We start from the raw sequence: 15,867 nt of genomic DNA on the forward strand, positions 1-15,867 counted from the left end.
CAGTCCCAGGGAAGGCAGCTGATTGGGCCTGTTCTAGCCACACGATCCCCTTTTGTACAGCAGCTGGGGAGGGGACCCTAGGAGTGGCAGAGGTCAGCACCTGTCACTGGAGGAGCAGGAATGGGAGGGAGTGGGCCACTGGGAGATGGCGTCTGGGGTCGGCAGTATCTTATATGACTGGGCTTCTGTTTCCTGGGTACAAATAAAGAGTCAGCGTTTCTACCTCTGGGGTAAGAGCAGAGGCTGAGCAGGGCAGTTACAGAATGAAGCCACCTCATCTATGAGGGGACAGCTCTGCCTGGGGCAGGCACTTAGGTCTGTGACTACCCTCGTGGCCCTGGGTCCCTTTCTGGGCCTCTCTTCTGGCAGCTGTGGTATGTTGTGACATACCCACAGTTTTTCAGTGGGTTTTCAGTGGCTGGCTTTTTCAGAAGTAGTTCACCAGACCTTTCTTCTGAGGTGCCTGTGGGCGGGCTTTTGGTTGGCAGCCAATGGCATTAACCCTTTGTACCACCCACGGACCCCCTGTCACAAGAGTTCTGAGCGTTTTCCAAGCAGGACAGCCTTGCTTAATAGCAAGCATCTTCATAGAGCCGCTGGCCACCAACTGTATTGGCTTGTTGAGCCTGCTATATCAGAGGAGAAGGCACCCTGTTGGCCTAGTGTTTTCACATGGGGCTGAGACCCAAAAGGTCAGCAGTTCAAGACAACAAACTGCTCTGTAGGAGGAAGAGGCGGCTTTCTACTTCCACCAATAGCTGTCGTCTGGGAAACCTACAAGAGGCCTTGTCCCACAGGGTCACCATGGGTTTGTTGGTTTGTTTGTTTCTTTTTCAGTGGGTGAAGGGAGACATCAGACAGTGTAAACATGACAAAAATAATAATAATTTATAAATTATCAAGGGTTTGTGAGGGAGCGGGTGGGGAGGGAGGGGAAAAACTGAGGAGCTGATAGCAAGGGCTCAAGTAGAAAGAATGTTTTGAGAATGATGAGGGCCACAGATGTACAAATGTGCTTGACAATGGATGGATGGATTATGATAAGAGTTGTATGAGCCCCCAATACAATGATTTAAAAAAGAAAAAACAAAGAGGAGAAGCATATTGTGTCCAGTCAGGAGGCTACAGCAGCTCTGTGGCGGTTTAGCAGGACCAAGCTCTTTTCAAAGATGGGGCAGGGGGGGGGGGTGCGGGCAGGGGTGTGCGGAGATGTTTTTTCTCATCTTTCCAGACTCCTCCGTGTCCCAGCGTCCCCCAGCTGGTAGCTGCAGCATAACTCCAGGGTCCCATGGCCTCTCTGCGCCTCTCCCCCTCTCCTGCCGGATACCACTCTGATTAGATTCGGCCCCGCACTCCAGCATGGCCTCTTGTTCATTTAACCGATAACATCTTCAAAGACCTTATTGCCAAACTCAGTCTTCTGCACAGGAAGTGTGTGTGTGTGTGGGGGGGGGTGGCAGTTAGGGAGGGGGGAGGGATAAGGACTCTGTGGTCATACTGTTGGGCGGTTCAACCCTAAGCTCACCTCTGTGAGGCCCTCGAAAAGTCACCTCCTACCTCCGAATCTCAGTGTTCTCATCTGGGAAATGGGGGCAGTGACATGGACCATGCCGAGGCTTGCTGTGGGGATTACAGAGGAGCTGATGTGTGTACAATGCTCGGCCCATCACCGTCACGGGCCCTTGATAAAGGTTAGCTCCTTCTCTGCCAGGTACATACACAGTTCCAGATGGAGAACTCATTTGTACTGAGCGTTCGTGTCTGTATAAATCACTTGGAGGCGGGGAGGCTGTCCGGTGGCCAGCCAGGGGAACAGTGGAGCAGGATGAGAGGGGCATGGTCGCTGTCGAGGGGTGGGGGCGCTCCGTGGCATCTGCATGAAGGGCAACGGGAAAGGAGGGTGACTGGAGAGGACAGACCCACGCCAAAGAAGGCCTGAAATGCTGAGCCAAGCGGCCTGGACTTTACCAAAGGAGCCATGGAGGAGGTCTGAGCATGGCGAGGTGAGGTCTGGTGGGTGGGTGTCAGTTATGGGTGGGTCTGGAGGGAGGGAAGTGAGAGTGTGGTCCTGGGAGGCCTGAGAGGGGAAGGTTGGAGGACGAATAAGAGTGGCTGGGCCCTCATTGGAAGGGAGAGCCTGGCCACTCCTGCCCTGGCTGACACCAGCAGCTGGGCAGCCATGTGGATGCACCCCCACGCCCCACCCCAGGGCAGCAGGGCCACCTCTACGTTCGCTCTGGGCCAGGCCCTGTCGGGGAGAGCATCTTTCAACAGCTGTGAAGGGAGGCCAGGGGAGAAGGCGGGATGCAGGGTAGACTGCAACTGGAGGGATGCAGGGTAGACCAGGGCAGAGACTAACCTTTGTGTGAGTGCCCATCTGTCTGCCTGGCACTGTTTTCAGAGGAGTCCCTCTCCAGGCCTGCTTGTCTGGTGGTTCTAGTGCCCATCTTGGACCTTGGGAGCAAGCAGTCCAGCTTTCTAGTCCCTGCCACCATTGTTGCCTCCTTTGAGCCTTGCAGCTGCCTGAAAGAAAAAAAAAAAAAGCAGCCCTAAGCACAGACGCTTAGCCTGCGTTCTAAGGCCCAGAGAGGGATGGTGACTTGCCCAAAGCCACACAGCGAGAGGGTTGGCCTCCTCTCCCATGGTGGTAGAGGACAGGCTCACTTACCTGCCCCAGCAAAGAGAGAGGAGAGCCAAGAGAGGTGGACAGCCGTCAGCAGGCAACCCTTAACCCAAACTGACAATTTAATTGTGAAAATGTGGACGAGGTAAAGTTATACGTAAGGAAATCCAGACGGTCTGGGCCCCCGGGGAGCCGTGGCCAGCACCCCAGTTGCTGGGGAAACAGGAGAGGGTTGGGGATGATGTCACTGCACTCTGAGGCTGAGAGTTGGGGGAGGGAGCTGTCCTCTTTGGGACTAGATGGGCCTGGGAGCCTGGCTGTGGGCTGCCCGGCCTCCTGATGAACTCCTCCCCAGCACAGATGAGGCCAGAGGTGCTCCGGAGGGGTGGGTGATATGCCCAAGGCCCTCACAGTGTCTGAGTGAGCTGCCCCTGTCGAGGAAGCCACGTCTATCCGGCCCGTGATCCCCCTGTGCCCAGCACTAAGCAATCCAAGCCAACCCCCAGCTGTCGAGTCCATTCCAATGTATAGGGACCCGGAGGAATTTGCTGTCCGACAGGTCCCCAAGGCTGTAAGTCTCTATTGATGCCACATATTTCTCCCAAGGAAAAGCTAGGGGTCCAAACAGCTGACCTTCCTGTTCACAGCCAAGTGCTTACCACTGAGCCACCAGAGTGCCCTGTGCCTAGCTGACGCCACAGTGCGTCACCCCTTCACCAAGCAGGAGTGTAGGCCACTTTGAGAGGTGGCACTTGTTGAATCATAGTGTCCTTTGGTGAGGAGCCCCAAGCAGCTACCCAGAGACCCCTGAGCTCAGACAGGGCAGGTCACCAGACCAAGGGCCCTGTATTAGCCTGGGTACTCTAGAGAAACAAATCCAAAGAAAGTCATGTATAAGAGAGTTTTATATAAAGGTTAAGTGCACATCAAGAAAACATCCCAACCCAGTGCTGCCCAAGCCCACAAGTCCAACATTAACCCGTTAACCCGTAGGTCCCACACCAGTCCACAAAATCCTCCTCCATCTCACAAAACAGACACAACGGTGCCGACAGCAGGAGGAAAGCCGAGTCAGTGAACATGTAAGCATCTCAGCGCTGGCAGGGGTCTCCACATGGGTGCTCCAGTGCCCAGGGCTGCATAGGGGTAGGTCCATGTGGCTTCTCCTTGGGGATGTCTTGCAGGAAGTCAGCCTTGCCACTGAAGCAGGGAACTGCTAAGGCAGCTGCACCCTGGTGTGACCATCACAAAGCAAGAGATCCAAGAACTATAAAGGCGAGGCTCACTGAGGCATTTAGCCCTCCTCCCTTCAATTAATCCCACGTCTGTTTATCCGCCAGGTTGGCACAATAAACTAACTCAGACCCTCAACAGGTTGGGGGCAGAGTTGGGCTGACTTTGTCCTGGGCATGAGAGTCAGCATCTCCTGCCCCTTTCCCAGGGGTGTACATACACACACACACAAACACACACACACACACACACACAAACACACACATACACACACTTTCTGGGGTTCTGGTGGAGCTGCCTGACCCAGAGCCCAGTGCCCTGCGAGCTGACCTGGCCTCTAAGAAAACTCCACCTTCCTAGCCACGTAATTGGCCCAGGAAAGACAATGGGACCCAAAGTGACCAATCAAAGTCCTTTCCCCGGGATTGCTTCAGTGTCCAGTCTCCAAGGAGGAAGCAGCTAAAGGCTGATCACCAGTGCTTCCGGCAGCCATATTGCTGTCAGGTAGAGGAGATGGAGGATGACAAGCAGGAGGGGAAAGGCGAGGGGCTTGGGGTGTGGGTGGAGAGGGAGACCCTTTGAGTCCCAGAGCACACCTTGTCTTCCTCATTAGGAGGCAAGGGGATCCCATGTCTCTTTAAATTCATTGAGAGTGGGCCTCTGTCAATTCTCTGTGATTGGAGTCGGGCTGACTACCCCTTTCGCAACACACGAAGCTCTCTGCCCTGCTGTAAGTTCGGCACTGGGCTGCTACTGCAAGCCCACCAGTCTCTCTGTGGGGGAAAGATGGGCTCTCTGCTCCCATGAAGACTTCCAGCCTCAGAAACCCTACCCAGGGTCACCCTGAGTCGAACTTGACTCGGCCATGGCAGTGGGTTTGGTAGGCTCTTGTTATGGAGCCCTGGTGGTGCTGAGTGGTAAGCATTGGGCTACTCACTGTAAGGGTCGCCGTTCAAACCCACCAGTGGCTACACAGGAGAAAAAGGAGGCACTCTACTCCCATAAAGATTTACAGTCTCAGAAACCCCAAGGAGCAATTCTCTGTTCCACAGGGTCAGACCGTTGGAACCAACTTGACCGCTGTGGGTTGTTACTAGAAGTACAAGACGAACTCCATTTCCTGTCCTCCAGGAAGGTCATGTGGGCGTGGCAGAGGGGATGAACGGGCATAGGGCTCTAGATGCAGCTCCGCCTCCAGCTTGCTGTGTGGCCCTTCCCTTCTCTGGGCTATAACTTCTCCATCTTTAACATGGTGTGTGCGGAGGAGGCAGGTCAGGTCAGCATCCACGTTCTTCAAAATTCCCTCCAAATCTACACCGTTGCCTTTGTGTCTTTAATTGTCCCGATAGTCACATGCCCTCCATCCACTCCTTTAAGAGTGCAGTCTGGCTCAGGGGCTATGTGCACAAAGCTACACCTATGACCATCAGTTTCTCGTTCCAGGACACAGTCATCACACCCCAAAGTAGCTAGCATCTAAGCCAGCTGGTGCCACCGGCAGCGACTCCTCTACACACCTGCCTCCCAGTGCCCCGTGACCACCAGTCTCCTATCTGTCTTGCCCACATTTCCTCTCAGTGGGGTCATACCACGCTCATCTTTTGCTGACTGGCTCCTTTCACTCAGCACGGTTCATGCTGGTAGCCCGTGTTGATGCCTTCTTCCTTTTTGTGGCTGAATAATATTCCAAGATATAGAGAGACCACGTTTTATGTATCCATTCATGTTGCCGATACATTTACCCCCAAAGTTGATGGGCATTTGGGCTATCTCCACCTTTTGACAGTGACAGTAAATACTGTTCCTAAACAAACAAAAGCCCACTGCCATTTTGAGTCGATTCGACCCACAGCAATCCTCTACAGGGTCTCCTAGACTGTAACTTTTCAGGGGAGCAGATAGCCCTATCTTTCTCGCAGTTACAAGCGCCGTGCTTTCCCCACAGTGTCACCAGGCTCCCTGTCGTGTGGACATCTTTTATGTTTTCCTGGGTGTATACTTAAGAGTAGAGTTGTTGGGTCATAGAATAGCTCTGGGTTGGACATTTCGGGGAGGTTCCCGTTTTTCTGTGTCCTCATCCACATGTGTTGCTGTTCATCTTTTACGATAATAACCATCCTGTCAGGTGGCCAGGTGCTGTCAAGTTGGTTGTGACTTGGGTGAGTCCGGGTGGACTAGAGAAACAAAGTCATTGATACTCATGTGTCTAAGAGTGAGCTTTATATAAAAGTGCAATTATATATTCAGAAAGCATCCCAGCCCAGTCCAGATCAAGTCCATGAGTCCGAAATCCGCCCACATGTCTGATACCAGTCTATAAATTCCTCTTCAGACTCACACAGCACATGCAATGGCGCTGAATGCAGGAAGATCACAGGCTGGTGGGTGGAAAGTCTATGGGTCCAATGGTGATGGATGTGTCTCAGGGCTCGGTGTGGCTCCATGTGGATTGCCAACAGGAATGTGAAGCAGAGAGAGAGTACATACTGCCTCCAGGGAGGAAGAGGTGAAACTCCCAGAATCCTCATGAGAAGACCACATCCACAAGGAGGTGTCATCAGACTGTGACCTGATGGACAGGCTAGACTCCACTCCTTCACTCTTAATATCCTCAAGTTGACATGATATTATGTAACTCCCGCATGACTCATGGTGACCCTGTGACCAAAACACTGCTCAGTCCGGCACTATCCTCCCAAAGTTCCGTTTGAGCCCATGATGTCAGCCACTTTGTCATCCTGTTTTGCTGAGGGGCTTCTTCCTCATGGCCCCTCTGCTCTGCCAAACATGCCGTCCCTTTCCAGGGACTGGTCCCTTCTGCCAATGTGTTCCAAGTACACAAGACAAAGTCCCACCATTCTCGCTTCTAAGGCGCCTTCTAATTGTGCTTCTTCCAGACACATTTGTTCTTCTGCAAGTCCATGGTCATCTCAATAGTCCTTGCTGCCAGAATAATTCAAAGGGACCCTTCTTGTCCTGTCTTCCTTGTCTATCGCCCGGCTTTCACATGCCCGTGAGGCCATGGAAAGAACATGGCTTGGGTCATGCAGGTGTACCCGAGTCCTCCAAGTGCCCTCTTGGCTCTTTAGCACTTTAACCATGTCTCATATCTGAGCATGGGTGAAAGGGCCCTGGTGGAAGTTGTTTGCGCTGGGTGGCTGACGGACTGGGTGGTTGGCTGTGTGGGTGGCTCCGCTCCACGCAGCAGTTGGCTTCCATAGGGGTCGCAGCCAAGAACCCCCGGGGAGCAGCTCCACTCTGGAACCCACCCCACTGGCAGCAGCCTTAGATTGGTGTTTTGGTGTAGTGGATGTGAAATAGTATCTCGTTGTGCTTTTTGGTTTGCGTTTCTCTAGTGGCTAATGACCCAAGACGAGAAAGATGAGGCTTCCTGCTCCCATAGAGTTACAGCCTCGGAAATCCTCAGGGGTAGTTCTACCCTGTCCTGCAGGTCTCTGGGAGTCAGCAATGATGACTTGAGAGCAGTGAGGTGAGGTTTTTAATTTCAGTAGCTAATGATATTGAGCATCTTTTTATGAGCTTATTGACCTTTTGCATATCTTCTCTGGAGAAATATCTATTTGCACCTGTTATTCATTTTGAAATTTACCTTTTATACTATTGTACTATAAGAGTGCTTGGTAGTTTCTGGATAATACACCCCCTACTAGGTATATAACCCACATTTTTTTTTCTTATTTTGTGGGTTGTCTTTTCACTTTCTGGATAGGATTCTTTGGTGCAAAAAAAAAAAAAAGACTTTTCATTTTGGTGAAGTCTAATTTATCTAACCCCCGCCCTGCCACCCCCAGCTTTTGTTGCTTATCCTTGAGTGTCAGGTCTAAGGTACCTGTGTGAGTCTGAGTAGACTAGAGAAACAAATTCATAGACACTCATATGTGTATAAGAAAGACCTTTATATACAAGAGCAATTGGATATCGAGAAAACATCCCAGCCCGGTCCAGAGCAAGTCCATAAGTCCACTATTAGCCCATCTGTCCAATTCCAGTCTAGAAATTCCTCTTCAGACTCACGCAGCCATGTAATAATGCCAAATGCAGGAAGGTCACAGTCTAATCAGTGGGAAGTCTTGTGGATCCAGTGGTGGTAGAGGCGTCTCAGCGCTGGCATGGTCTCCACGTGACTCCTCAGCTCCCGTGTCTGGCTGCATCAGCCTGTCTCCATGTGTATGGTCTGATTTGCACAGTTGCATTTTAAGTGACATTTAAGTCACAATGGGCCCTGGGGGTCACACAGCATAAGCAGTGTGGGGGGAGGAGGATGAGTGAGAAATGAGAGTCCTGCAGATGCAAGTTCCAATTCCAGCTCTGTGGTAGCCTCCCCCACAATCACCCCGCTGTAACCCCACCACCTCCATCACCCCGCTGCCATTGAGTGGATTCCAACTCACAGCGGCCCTAGAGCACAGAGTGGAACTGCCCCACCGGCTTCCTGCGACTGTGAATCCTTATGGGGGCAGACAGCCTCATCTTTCTCCCATGGAGCAGCTAGTGGGTTTAAACCAACAACCTCACAGTTAGCAGCATGCTGCTTGATCCACTGCACCACGAGGGCTCCTTGTTATTACTCCAGCCAAGATATTTCGCCGTGAGTGGTAAAAAGTGCCATAATACGGACTACAACCTCTCTCTCTTTAAAATCCATCATCTAAATGGCCCTCTGCCTCCATTTCCTCCTCTATATGTCTACACTGCAGAGCCACCGTGTAAGGCCCAGAGTGAGACATGGCGGAGCAGAGGGGAATTCCAGGTGGGGGCCCGGGCATGGTGACAGCTGCAGGGCCAGGGAGGAGCCTGATGGCCAGGGGCTGGTATGGGACGTGTAGTAGAGCACCTGGGTTTGCAAAAAGCTCGGGGTGCTAGTGACAGCCCCAAATCCATGGGCAGAGTCCTCACTTAGATGAAGCCTGCACTGAATTCTTTCGGATCATTAACCAAGGATGTAGATCTCAACCTGTGGGTTGGGACCCCTTTGGGGGTCGAATGACCCTTTCCCAGGGGTCACCCAATTCATAACAGTAGCAAAATTACAGTGATGAAGTACCAACGAAAATAATTTTATGGTTGGGGGTCACCACACATGAGGAGCTGTATGAAGGGTCACGGCATGAGGAAGGCTGAGAACCACTGGTGTAGGGGGGCCCTAGTCATGAGTCATGCCCTGTCAGTCTCCCCCTGATTGTCTTGGTGGGAAGGCCCTGGCCCTATCTTGTAAGCTTTGCTATCTAACAATACACCTTTCCCCATCATGGTCCCGATCCGGGGTCTACAGTCCCAGCTAGCCCTGCGATGTATCGATCATGAATTTGGGACTCTGTCCTTTGTTCCCATGCCTTAGTTAACATCCCGACCATGAGTCCTCGGACAGAAGACATGGCCTTGTGTTAATGAGCTCCCTCCTCCTGGTGATGTGTCTGTGTCTTTGTCCTTTTTATGACTTAATCGATGTTCTCCTTTCAGTTATACCTGAGTCACACCACAGCTCTGAGGACACCTGTCATCCCCCCTCCAATCGCCACCCCCTGCAGACACCTCCCATCCCCCTCCCCCCCCCGAAGAGAGGCCCAGCCTCATTTCCAGTCATCCCTCCCAATGGTGGGACCAGCAGAGCAGGAGGCACAAGTCTGCCCGGGGAACCATGGGGACCCTGGGACTGTGGCTGGAGCCCTAGGTGGCTGGCACTTTTGTGTCTTGGTGTGTGTTTGTGAGCAAGTAAGACCCATGGGAAGCTGGGGAGAAGAAAGTATGAAAGAAAGGACCAGACTAAGGAGCCCTGTGGTGCGGCAGTAAAGCACTCAGCTGTTTACTGAGAGGTTGGCAGTTCTAACTCACCCAGGGGCTCTGCGGGAGCACCCGGCTTTGGAGGGACATGCACATTTTGCCCAAAGGCCGTCACGGTCTTCTTCGCAGCTCCCAGCCACCCCAGAAGCAGCAGTGAGGAGGGCCCACCCCATGTGTGGGGCGGGGGAACTGACTTGGAGAGGAAGCACACCCAGCCAGCAGGTAGCAGTTAGACCTTGAATCCGGTTCCATCTGTTTGGAAGCACATGCTTTTCCCATAATGCCAAATTATGAGAAAGAGCAAGCGAGTGAGTCTTGCTGAGGGGGTGAGGACACGGAGCAAGACAGACAGAGAGATGACAATGACACGAACAAATAAAACAAGAATGGATGCGTGTGAGGGCCAGCTCCCAGCCAGGCCTGGGGTAGGTCTTCAGGGAGCAGCTGAGGGCGAAGATGGCTGGAAAATGGCTCACTGGACTGGGAGCCAAGAGCCATCCTTGGCCTGAGACCCGGTGGAAAAGCTCTCATCTCAAGATACTGACGTGGGGAAAGCTGGCCAGTGGGGCGCTGGTCTGCCCAGGAGGAGGGCCACCGGCCGGACGGCCAGGATGGCTTTTCTCACATCATCCGGCTCATGGCCCCATGGAGGCTGCGCAGGCTGGCAAGTCCCTGCTCCTGGACGTGCAGAGCAGAGCAGCAGGGCCGGAGGCCAGAGGGCGGGTGGAATGACTGGGCCTTTCTGGACTCCTCGGTCTAGCCTGCAAGTAGGGTAGCTCACGCCCGGAGACTCTGCTGAGAAGAGGATGGCGGGCGCTAGGCAGACACACAGGGCTCAGTCCCCAAGGCTCTGCGTGATCAGGCCCCGCCTTCCCCAGCTTGCTGGGCTGCATCCACCCTGGCCTTCCTCTTCAAAGACTTCAGAGTCTTTGGGGACTTTGCATTGCCTGGAAGGGCCACCCCACCCCACAGGGTCACCACCACTTCCTGTACTTCACCATCCCCTCTCACCCTCAAAGCACAAGGAAGACCAATGCCCTTGCCAACTGGCCAGTGCTTTCCCATGAGGGCGCAGAACAGTCCACTACCGGACGCATTCACTGCCATCAAGCCGATGCCGACTCACACCCTCTGAGGGTGTCTGAGACTTTACGGGAAGAGGAAGCCAGTCTTTCCCCCTTGGAGCTGCTGCGTGGAGCACACACTCACCCTGGATTGTGCACTCGTTTTAAAGGCTATTCCCCACCCCTTCCGAGAGCAGAGTTGAATTAGTTGTGTCCACGGCCATTCCCTGAGCACCCCGACCAATGGCCCAGAGTCCCAATGGGTGGATGCACAGGGTCCCCTGTGCTGCCATATGGGTGTGCCCACGCCTGCTCTGTCTGGTTCTTTTCTACACGAGGAAAAGCAAGGCAGGAGCTAGACCCAAAGAAATAACCTCCCGGGCATAATGTGTGCACTTGACTCTGAGCTCCTTGAGAGAGGGATTCTCTCCCTTTGCCTTCTTTTCCACTTTCTAGCCTGGGTTATTTTAAAAAGCAAAGACCCAACTTTGAAGATTAAGATGCACCGACCCCAAGCCATGGCACCTTCAGCCACCCCGTACGCCTGCGAAACGAATAAGGAAGGCCAAGGAAGAGCTGGTGCACTTGAATTATGGTCTTGGCAAAGCCTATTGAATATACCTCAGACTACCAGAAGGCTGAGCAAATCTGTCTTGGAAGAAGTACAGCCAGCAGGGTCCTTGGAAGCAAGGATGGCGAGACTTCGGCTCGTGTACTTTGGACATGTTATCAGAAGGGGCCAGTCCCTAGAGAAGAACATTATGCTTGGCAGAGTAGAGGAGCAGAGGATGACAAAGAAGAGTCCCCCCAACAAAATAGACCGGCATAGTGCCCACCCCCACGGGCTCAAGCATAAGAACACTTGTGAGGACAGTGTCGGACCGGGCCGTGTGCTGTTCACTTGGGAATAGGGCCCACGATGGCACTTTGCCAGAGCAGCCAAGATTTTTTTCGGGCTGGCTGAGAAGCTTAAATTGGATTTAGCGATTAGTGATTGCAGGGATGGGGTGAGCGATGACATTATTACGGTGGAAGTCAGAGTTGGAAGGCATCCCAGAGAGGATGTGGTAACACAGGCACAGTCAGGATCAGTGTTCCTTTCTTTACAGGCCACCATGTCCAATGACCTTATTTTTAAATGTTGGGTTAAGGGGTACAATTTGGGTAAGCACCACCACCATCTAATTGAAGAACATTTCAACACCCCCCCCCAAATAAAACCTGTGCCCAATCGCACCCACTTCTCCTTCCCCTCACCCCAGGTCCTGGCTGCCACAAGCCACCATCTTTTAAATAAGGAGGAAACTGAGACCCAGAGGTCAGTGCCTTGTCTGGGGTGGCCAAGCCAGGAGGAGAGTGGGCTGTGGGCAGAGTCCTCCCTGGCACTCCCGGGCACAGCATGGTACTGACCTGAAAGAGGTTGTGTTTAGCATAGGCCTGCTGGACAGAGCGTCACAGGTCAGGGGGCTGCACCACCTGCAGCTGTGATCTGAACTGCCCCAGCTGAGCTGCCCCAGGCCCACCATGGAGCAGAGGAAGCACACTTAGGAATTATTTTCAACTTGTCTTCTGATTTTTAAAATAGCCAGCTGCCTGGGCCCGTCCCCTGAAGTAGCCACACGGGCTGCTCCTGGCCTCCTTCAGTACTTACTCAAAGGCCCCCTCCTCAGAGAGACCTGCCCTGCCCCCGCCCACTTAAAGTCACACACAGCTCCCTGCCCCTCCCTTTGGTACCCCCACCCTCGGAGCACTGATGGCCGCCTGACATGTACCATCACCTGCTTGACTGGTGTAGTCGTCTCTCTTCCTCACTAGGATGTCCGCTCCACCGGGCCCGGGATTTGGGTCTAGTTTGATCACTTGTCGCCAGACTCCAGAGAGACTTGGTGGTGCTGTTGAGTCATTGTTGGGCTGCTGACCACGAGGCTGGTGGTTCAAACCCTCTAGCTACTCCTTGGGAGACAGCCTTGGGAAACTTCTAAAGGGTCTTTACGTGTGGGAATCGATGCAATGGACCTGGGGGTGCCCAGCTCCTGGAACGGCATCTGTCACGTGGAGGAGGTTTGGTAGGTCCTGGTGAAACGAATGAATGGCTAGCTGCATGGGAGCCGTGGGAGGTCTTGTTGGGGGCATTTTTGTAGAGATGGCCGAGAGAGGTCACCTGGGAAGTGGCTTCTGTCTTCCCCTCACCCCAGTCCTGCCAGGGGCGGCTAGGGTGGGGCAGGATGAGCATAAGCAGCAGGGCCAGACTCCCTGGGGCGACCACCCTGGTGTGCAGGCCCCAGAGAGCACGTTAGCTGATGCGCTGGGCCTCTCCTCCTGCCTGGGTGCTTTTCACCTCCCATGCCTGAGCCAAAATGGAAAAAGAAGCAGTGCTGTTTTTGTTTCAAGTGGCCTCAGCTCTGTGAGCTCCAACAAGGAGAGCGCTGTCGTGATGTCATGGGCCCTACAGCCCTCTGGGCAACGTGGCTGATACCTCAGACCATGGGCTGGGCCCAGGGTCCACTCGTGCCTCTTTCCAGAGCAACGGGGGAGCCTCGGGCAGTCAGTGGCTCCAGCAACAAGCCTGGGCCCAGACCCCAGGAGCCAGGATGGAGCCAGGCACTGGGCAGGCTGGGGCACCTGGCTCACGGGCAGCTCCGTAGAGCAGCTGGCTCTGGATCAAAGACCTCTCACGCACCCTTCTCTCTAGTGGTACCTGAGGCAGATCCCAGGGACTCGCCGGCCAGCAAGCACTCCTGTCTGTGTCTCCCCAGCTATGTGAGGGAGGGAGGGCCGGAAGCTGTGTCTCCCCAGCTGTGTGAGTGGTGGCCTTGGACTGTGAACCCTGTACTCAGATTCTAATACGTCCTACGGTCCTCTTAAGAGGAGTGGGCATAGCCCTGGCCCAAGAGAGGCTGTGGGGAAACCACTCCCCTGTGTGGGAAACGGAGTCTGCATGGTTCAGCTGAAAAACTCGGACGCACAGAGAGGGGCAGGGACTGGCCCAAGGTCACACAGCCCAATCAGCAGACCAGGCACGGCTGGATGCAGTCCCTAGAGCCCTGGGGCAAGAGTGTTTCCTTCTGCATCCTGCGCTTAAACAGTTCCGTTTGGGCGGAAGCTCTGCTGTTCCGGAAGAAACGCCAGGCCTTTCCAGGATCCGGTCTGAGGCTGCCTTCCAGGATCTGCTGTCAAGGCATATTCCCCTGGGAACAGCTGTTGGCAAAAGGAGGGGAGTATTGATTAGGGTTGCGGCTGTTGGGGGGCAGGGGGAGGCTTAGGATGACAGATGGGGGTGAGGGGTGGGGAAAGGACTGGGAAGGGCAGCCGAAGTGTCTCTGAAGAAACAAACCACAGGTAGGCGTGGTTATTTTGCTGATCTATATTTTCTATGATGATGTAATTTTAACAGATAGTTGAGATCGCCACGTTTGACTGGGAATGACCTGAGGGACCATTGGTGTGCTTTGCTCAGACTGTGTGAGCTGGAACACATCCCCACCCCTCTCTGGGCCCTTCGGAGACATGCCAGTGATAATAAGGTTGCCCCGTGAGCTGGTCCACCACGCTTCCTGCCCTCGGTCCCGTGAACACACTCTGGGCTCTGCATCCCTGCGATCAGGGACCTGGGTCCCAGGAGGGGGGGAGCTGGGTGGGGGACAGGAGCATCCCATCAGCAGAAGGAAAGGAGATGTTGCCTGGGTTCGGTTAGAACGGTGTTGGGGAGAGGCCTCAGTTGTAAGGGACACAGCTCAGGCTGACCTCTCTAGGTGTCTTGAGAAAGGTCACTGTCAGGATCTGTCAGATGAGTGCCAGACTCCAGGCTGATCACTCACCCAGGGCCTATTACGCAGGACCCACTAGGAGACCGGTGTGGACAGTGGCAATGACGTGTGGTCAAGAGGGTCCACTGTGGTCTAGCTGGAAGGCAGGTTGGAGCAGTGGGGGGTGGGAGGGGATGGGGGGCAGACAGGGAGAAGCGGCCATCCTTGCAGCCAAACTCCCTTTCCATCTGGAAGCCCCAGTGCACATGACTCTCTCGCCTCTGACCTTTGACCACATCCAGCATGCCTGAGCCCAGTGGTCCTCCCCTCTCAGTCCCCTGTCACCTGCAGTGTCTCAGGGTGGGGCCACACTCACCATCCCGGACTCATCACTGAGCCTCTGCCCAGCACTCCCCACCTCCCCACACTGGGCCATGCTGCCTGAGCAGCTGGGCCTCTCACCATGGCCTTGCTCCCCTCTCCCCAGGCACAGGCTGGGAAACTGAGGCCCAGAGAAGGGAAGGGACCCATCCAGCTTGCCTGTGGAGAGCTGGTGCTTGGGTTGAGTCCAGGCCAGGACGCCCCATCTGGTGCTTTCTCCCAGCTGCCTCTGCTCTCCAGGGGTCCCCAGAGGCTGCTCTGGAGATGAAGGCTCACCTGGTGTTCGTTTGCTCTGTCCCCTGGGGCTCTGTCTGGGGGTAATTCTCACCAAGCAAGGTCAGCCCCCTAGAGAACAGGCTGCTAATGAGCTTCAGATGTCCAGGCCAGACTTGCTGGGGCTCTGATGCTTGCTAAGTGCTGAGGCCGGGTCAGTGACAGAGGCTGCCCCCCGATCCTGCTCTCCACACTCCCCCACCCCGGCATCCTTCACAGGTTACTTAACTTCCGACATGGACGCAGCCGGTGCCAGAGTATAACCCTCTGGACCCTGGCCCGCCAGGCCGCTGTCTGGAAGAGAGAGATCCGGAAAGGGGCAGGGAAGCTGGAATGAAGCTGTCCTTAGGGGACATTTTATGCGTCCCCTGCTTTGCATGCCAAGCTGGTGTCTCCATCAAGGGGACAACTAGGAGCAGAAGGACAGAGGCACCCTGCTTGCGCATTGCCAGCTCGGAGAGCGCTGGGTCCAGCCATCCGCGCTCATCGTCTCAGGGGCCCTGTGAGGTCGAAATTGTCAGCAACTCTTTACAAATAGGACACCGAAGCTCAGAGGGGTCAAGAGACTTGGCCAAAGTCACACAGCCGCACTGGGTGCTGCCCACATCTGTCAGGGCTCACGCTCTTCCCTACATGAACCTGAGCGTGCCCATCATGTCACTCTCAGCTATTCCCAGAAGATGTTCTGGGCACCAGCTTCTGTGTCTACCCCCCCCCCCCCACTTCACTGCCCCCTCCCCCAGCG

This window comes from Tenrec ecaudatus, chromosome 4, assembly GCF_050624435.1.
Source record: "Tenrec ecaudatus isolate mTenEca1 chromosome 4, mTenEca1.hap1, whole genome shotgun sequence".
Classification (NCBI taxonomy): Eukaryota; Metazoa; Chordata; class Mammalia; order Afrosoricida; family Tenrecidae; genus Tenrec; species Tenrec ecaudatus.